Source organism: Pristiophorus japonicus, unplaced genomic scaffold (genome assembly GCF_044704955.1).
Source record: "Pristiophorus japonicus isolate sPriJap1 unplaced genomic scaffold, sPriJap1.hap1 HAP1_SCAFFOLD_109, whole genome shotgun sequence".
Taxonomy (NCBI): domain Eukaryota; kingdom Metazoa; phylum Chordata; class Chondrichthyes; family Pristiophoridae; genus Pristiophorus; species Pristiophorus japonicus.
The window spans coordinates 309,707-315,832 of NW_027250745.1; the positions used below are offsets into that span (position 1 = coordinate 309,707).

At 45.5% G+C, this 6,126-nt stretch overlaps 1 non-coding gene across 1 annotated transcript; it reads right to left on the reverse strand.

The window, feature by feature from the left end:
- Window positions 1-3,330: 3,330 nt before the first annotated feature.
- trnak-cuu (transfer RNA lysine (anticodon CUU)) lies at window positions 3,331-3,403 on the reverse strand. The gene has a single exon. It is a non-coding gene; the product is annotated as a tRNA-Lys (tRNA).
- Window positions 3,404-6,126: the final 2,723 nt, after the last annotated feature.

Below are 6,126 nucleotides of genomic sequence, written 5' to 3' on the forward strand. Positions count from 1 at the left end.
ACAGGCTCGAGGGCCTGAATGGCCTCCTCCTGTTCCTGTGTAACAGGCTCGAGAGGCTGAATGGTCCTCATCCTGTTCCTGTGTAACAGGCTCGAGGGGCTGAATGGGCCTCCTCCTGTTCCTGTTAACAGCCTCGAGGAGCTGAATGGGCCTCCTCCTGCTCCTGTGTAACAGGCCCGAGGGGGTGAATGGGCCTCCTCCTGTTCCTGTGTAACAGGCTGAAGGGGCTTAATGGGCCTCCTCCTGTTCCTGTGTAACAGGCTCGTGGGGCTGAATGGCCTCCTCCTGTTCCTGTGTAACAGGCTCGTGGTGCTGAATGGGCCTCCTCCTGTTCCTGTGCAACAGGGTCGAGGGGCTGAATGGGCCTACTCCTGTTCCTGTGTAACAGGCTCAAGGGGCTGAATGGACCTCCTCCTGTTCCTGTGTAACAGGCTCAAGGGGCTTAATGGGCCTCCTCCTGTACCTGTGTGTAAGGTCTGGGAAACAAAGGGAGGTGATATGAGAAAACATAAACTAAATGGTATTATGTTAAAAGGGAAGTTGAAGGATTGAGTGATTTACACACATAAATCTTTGAAGCTGGGTAGATAAGTTGCTAAGTTGTTTAAAAAGAATACAGGGCCCTTGGCTTTATATGTCGTGAAATGGAGGACAGCAGCGTGGAAGTTATACCATACATTTTCAATCCCGGTTTAGGTCTCAGTTGGAGAACTGTTTACAGTTCTGAGCACCACAATTTAGGAAGGATATCAAGGCATTGGAGAGATGTAAGAAATATATAAGAAACATTTCCTGTTGTTGTTGAAGACACAAACACAGGCATTAATCGAGAATCAACCTGCAGGTGACGACACATAACTAAAGAGAGCCAGAGAGACTGACAGAATCGGGAAACACCGGCAAATAGACAAGAGATATTGACAAGGACTGAAAGAACTTTGCGATCAGAAAATTGACTGCACAGCTGTGGTTAATGATACGGCTTTGGATGATTGATCTCCTTCCAAGCCTTGAAATTCAGGAAAACCGGTTTCGTGGTATGAAGCTCGAGATAAACCCACGGGGCGATGCCAACAGGCGCCTGGCAGCAATCAGCGACAGGAAGATGCAACTTTAGCAGGCCCGGCTCATTCAGTCGGCATAGTATTAGATTTTTAATCTCCGGGTCGTGGGATCGAGCCCCATGTTGGGTGAATTATTTTCCTTAAACTTTTATGGTGCTTTCACAGGAAAACATCATTAATGAACCCACAATCTTCTTTTGCACAATGAAAGAAATGCGAACTGAGGGAGAGTTGTTCATTTGATCATTTGTTCTGTATAAGAACACAAAAACCAGGCACAGGAGTAGGCCCTTTGTCCCTTCGAGCCTGCCTTCTTTTACACTGAAACAAATTATAACCGTGTTTTTAAATTAGCTGTGCGAGATATTTAGAGGGCACATTTCAATGTTTCACAAAACCATTCCTTTCGCAACAGCCACCCAGGATCGATTCCCGGTTTGAGAAGTAAATTTGATATCGTTGTTTGTCATTGAAGTGGGGTAATTTTATTTAGTTCGATGGATCTCCCAAAGCACTTGAGAGTGGTGTCCAACCAAATGAGTTTGTAATTAAAAACACTGAATGTCAGGAGCTGTATTTGAACCCACACCACCAGAAAAGACTGTAAACTGAACACAGCACCTTAGACCGGTTGGCCATCCTGACTGCTAGATACTCCAGTTGCAAGTTATTACTCTGGAATGTTTCAGACCGGACACTTGTTCGGTGTTACTGGAAGGACCAATGACCGAGATATTCTCTCCCCCGAGGTTTTCCTGAGCAGTTGCTCGGTGAATGGGGCGTTGGTCCGGGTCCGAGGTAGCTTGCATCATGTGACAATGCACACCGGACTGCTCGTGTTCCATTTTATCGCACATTAGTTTTTGGTTCAAAAAATATATCAGAAAGGGGACGTGAACCCACATTTTCAGAGGAGACAGTGACCTGAACACAGAACCTTAGACCGCTAGGCCATCCTGATTATTCAGTGCTGTGTGTGGCCACTTGCAGGTTGATTTTGAACTTTTGTGTCCTGTCACATGAAATAAATGAGGGCAGCAGGCTTTTCTCTGCCTGACACCGAGGAAACAGTGAGACAGACATTGCATTGTGTTCAGGTATCATCACAGCAATATCCGCAGTCAGGAGCTGAAAAGGACGAAGAGCTGAAAAAACACAAGAAGAAAGCTAAGAAATGTCAGCAATTGTGGTAAACTCTTTAATGTGTTTCCTGCTCGTTTAGTGATGCGGTGCTCACAGAGGGAGCCCGGATGCAGAAAGTAAATCTTTCATTCAAAATCTTTAAAATAATGACATGCAACAAATTAAACTGTGTGTCGAGGGATGGGGATGGGTGAAGATTATTTGTTTTATTCCCCATTCATTAACCGACAGCGTTGTTTTGTAGAATTGCTACTGAGGGACAGTGGAAACTTCAATAACTGAACTTTAACTATGTAAGGATTTTGAATCATTGATGAAGTTTTCTCCCCTTACTGACTTTACTCACTCTGTATGTTGGAGACTGGTTTAAAATGTTCAGTGCTCATGCGAAAAGGAACCAGGCGCGACTTTTGTTCAATTTATTTCACAGCAAAAATAGTCTCCAAAATAATGTTTCTACCCGTGCTCGAACGGGGTACCTTTCGCGTGTGAGGCAAAACTGACAACCGCTACACTACAGAATCATTGTGGTTAAAGTAATCTTAGGAATACAACCAGAGTTTTAACCGACACAGCTGGCCGAAACGTCAGGAGCTGGTTTTACGAGAATAGAATGAAGGTGCTATATTGAAGGAGGCTGTGAGTGTGGCAGGAATTGACCTCGTGTTTCGCAGACTTCACCCATAGGAACAGGAGATGGCCATTTAGCACCGAGTGGTTAGGATCTGGGATGCACGTCTTGAAAGGGCGGTGGAGGCAAATTCAATCTTATCTTTCAGACGGGAGTTGGATAAGTTTCTGAAGGAAAAACAATTGCAGGGCTACGGGGAAAGGGTGGGGGAGTGGAACTCGCTGAGAGTCGGCACGGGCTCGTTGGGCCGAATGGCTTTCCGTGCTGTAACCATTCCATGATTCGATAAGTTATTGGCACATTTCATAGTGTGGGTGAGAGCACAACATTGCAAAGGGACATGGATTGAGTCAGCAAAACTAGAGGCATCTGATTCAGGAGATTCGCGGGGCTTGGAAATTTCGGAGTTTAATGACTTTGAAAGGAACATTTTTGTTTTGTGCCGTTTCGGTCATCGGTTTTCCATGAAAGCAACATGAAATGAAAAGAAATCGCCCAACGTGGGGCTCGAACCCACGACCCTGAGATTAAGAGTCTCATGCTCTTCCGACTGAGCTAGCCAGGCTTCTGACCAACACACGTTTTTATCACTCATTGCAGCCAGGCGCCTGTTGGCTCTGCCCCAGATGTTAAAATTTGCTGTTGAAGAACTGACAGGGTCTTCTTCAATGGTGGACCAGGCTCGAGGGGCCGAATGGCAAACTCCGGCCCCTAATCCGCATGTGTTTATGTTTACGTCTTTATGCGGAGCTCCTTCGGGGTGAACGAGCCAAAGGAGGACAGCGGAAAAGTTACAAGGACACCCTCAAAGCCTCCCTGGTAAAGTGCAACATCACCACTGACACCTGGGAGCAGACAGCCCGAGCTGGAGAAAGTCCATCCAGGAGGGCGTTGAGCTCTTTGAGGCTCGATGCAACGATAATGAAGAGACCAAGCGCAGGCAGCGGAAGGAGCACGCGGCAAACCAGTCCCAACAACCCCTTCCCTCGACGTATGTCTGTCCCACCTGTAACAGGATCTGTGGCTCTCATATCGGACTGTTCAGCCATCAAAGGACTCACTTTGGGAGTGGAAGCAAGTCCTCCTCGATCCCGAGGGACTGCCTCTGATGGTGGCGATGATTTGCGTGTGAGGCGAACTTGTTAACCGCTACACTGCGGAAACATCTCCACTTTCAGCACCAGATTACCAGATTAAAACCCAATGTGATCGGGAGAAAATTTCCTCATATGCTCAGACCAAAATATATCATATGACAATAGAATTTTATGAATTAATAAATGATGTTTAAATCAATGCTTCTATTTTTTTTACACAGTAGATGCATAAAGATGTGTAAAATAGATGAACTATTTTTTTTACAAGGTTTCGAATTAAAAGTACAATTTCCCTGACCGGGAATCTAACCCAGGTCGCAGCCGTGAGAACGCAGTTCCGCAACACAGAACTCTTTGCTCGACGAGCTGTCCCCAGGGACATACACCGAGATAGACATCACCTGCTGCTGGAGGGCCATCAACTCAGTCAAAGATGCTCTTTGGTTTTGCCGAAACTTGCTGGTCTTCCAGAGCAAGAGGATATCCACCTCTGCGTGTTGCAGACTGGCGCAATCCAATATCCAGGATTACGTGCAGAGGGACGCACTTAAAAGTGGTGCAGTTGCCTAAAGGCAGGGTGGGGAAGGGCCACAGTTTAAAGCCCTTCTGACACGGTAAACCCCGGGGCAGGAATCAATATAAAACTCCCCTCGGGCCGTACTTGTAACATCTTTATTGTGTACATGGAGCACCATGATCTGTAAACACATCTGTAGTGCCATGTACAATGTAAGGTCTGTTTCGTGATGCACGTTGAAAAAAAGTGTAAATGTACCGTTACCCATTCCATGTACTGCACAGTGACACGTGTGATGTAATTTGTTGAATGTACTACAAGGTATCCCGTATTGTACCGAATTGTACTGGAACTGAAAAGCAAGGGAATATATCGACAGGAACTGCCGTCAGAACCCAAATGTAGTGTATGGGATTACTGACCGCAGCTAAATGTACTGAACTGCTTTTGAATGTACTGTACAAATTTTTATATGAATAAAGTATTTTTTTAAATAAAAAAATATTCTCTGCCTGACACCGGGGAAACAGTGAGACAGACCTTGGAGCAAGGGTCTGGTTATTGCCAAACAGCAAAAGAAATATTAATTCTGGAAGAACAATATCCGAACGAACAGTAACCCCGACGTGATTTAAACACGTAACCTTCGGATTTAAAATCAGACAAACTACCGTTGCACCATGAGACCTACATAGCGTGCTGGAGATGTTCCTCTATAGTAAGGTTCTGTAATACAAGGGTCTTTAAAATCTCCGTCCATTCCCACCAGGTATCACAAGTAGCGCTCACCTGACAGGCACCGTATGGTTTCTTCTTAAAGTTTTCTCTTGCTTTCACGGGAAACCATCATTAATTAACCCCTCACCTTCTTTTGCACAATCAAACAAATGCTAACTCAGGAACAGTCCATACTTCAATCACTTGTCCTGTGCTTTGCATCTTAACTCGAAAACCATATCTCATTTTACTCACTGTGTTATAGCTTTCTGGTTCAAAATCTTGATTGCCGATGACACCACGAATCTGGGGCAACTTTTTTCAAATTTAACAGCACCGGTTATTCCTACCATGCACACAAAATACAATCAGCAGTGAAGATAAAATCCCAACATGCGTATTTTCAGATTCAACGCAGTAGAATTTCAAATAAAGTGAAAGAATTTTACACTGAAAAGATTTGCAAGTGTTGCTTGTATTTGTGTCTTTAATTCATTTTTGTGGCGTCTGACTCCCGTTCATGCCACTGCTGAATAAGAAAGGAGGGTTTGACATTGACCAGACTGCACTGTCCCTGATATTTGTGAGCTCATCCTTTATATTCAGTGGTTTCTCGCCCTTTGATGGGCTGCAGTGTAGCGGGTATCACGTTGGCCTCACATTGAGTAATGTTGAGAGGGAAGACTCATCAGGGGAGGGCAGCAGCAGCCAAGTTCATGGCACCGTGGCTGGCTCTGCTACACAGGAGGGCAGGAAAAAGAGTGGGACAGCGATAGTGATAGGGGATTCGATTGTAAGGGGAATAGATAGGCGTTTCTGAGGCCGCAACCGAGTCTCCAGATGGCATGTTGCCTCCCTGGTGCAAGGGTCAAGGATGTTTCGAACGGGTGCAGGACATTCTGAAAATGGAGGGTGAACAGCCAGTTGTAGTGGTGCACATTGGTACCAACGATTTAG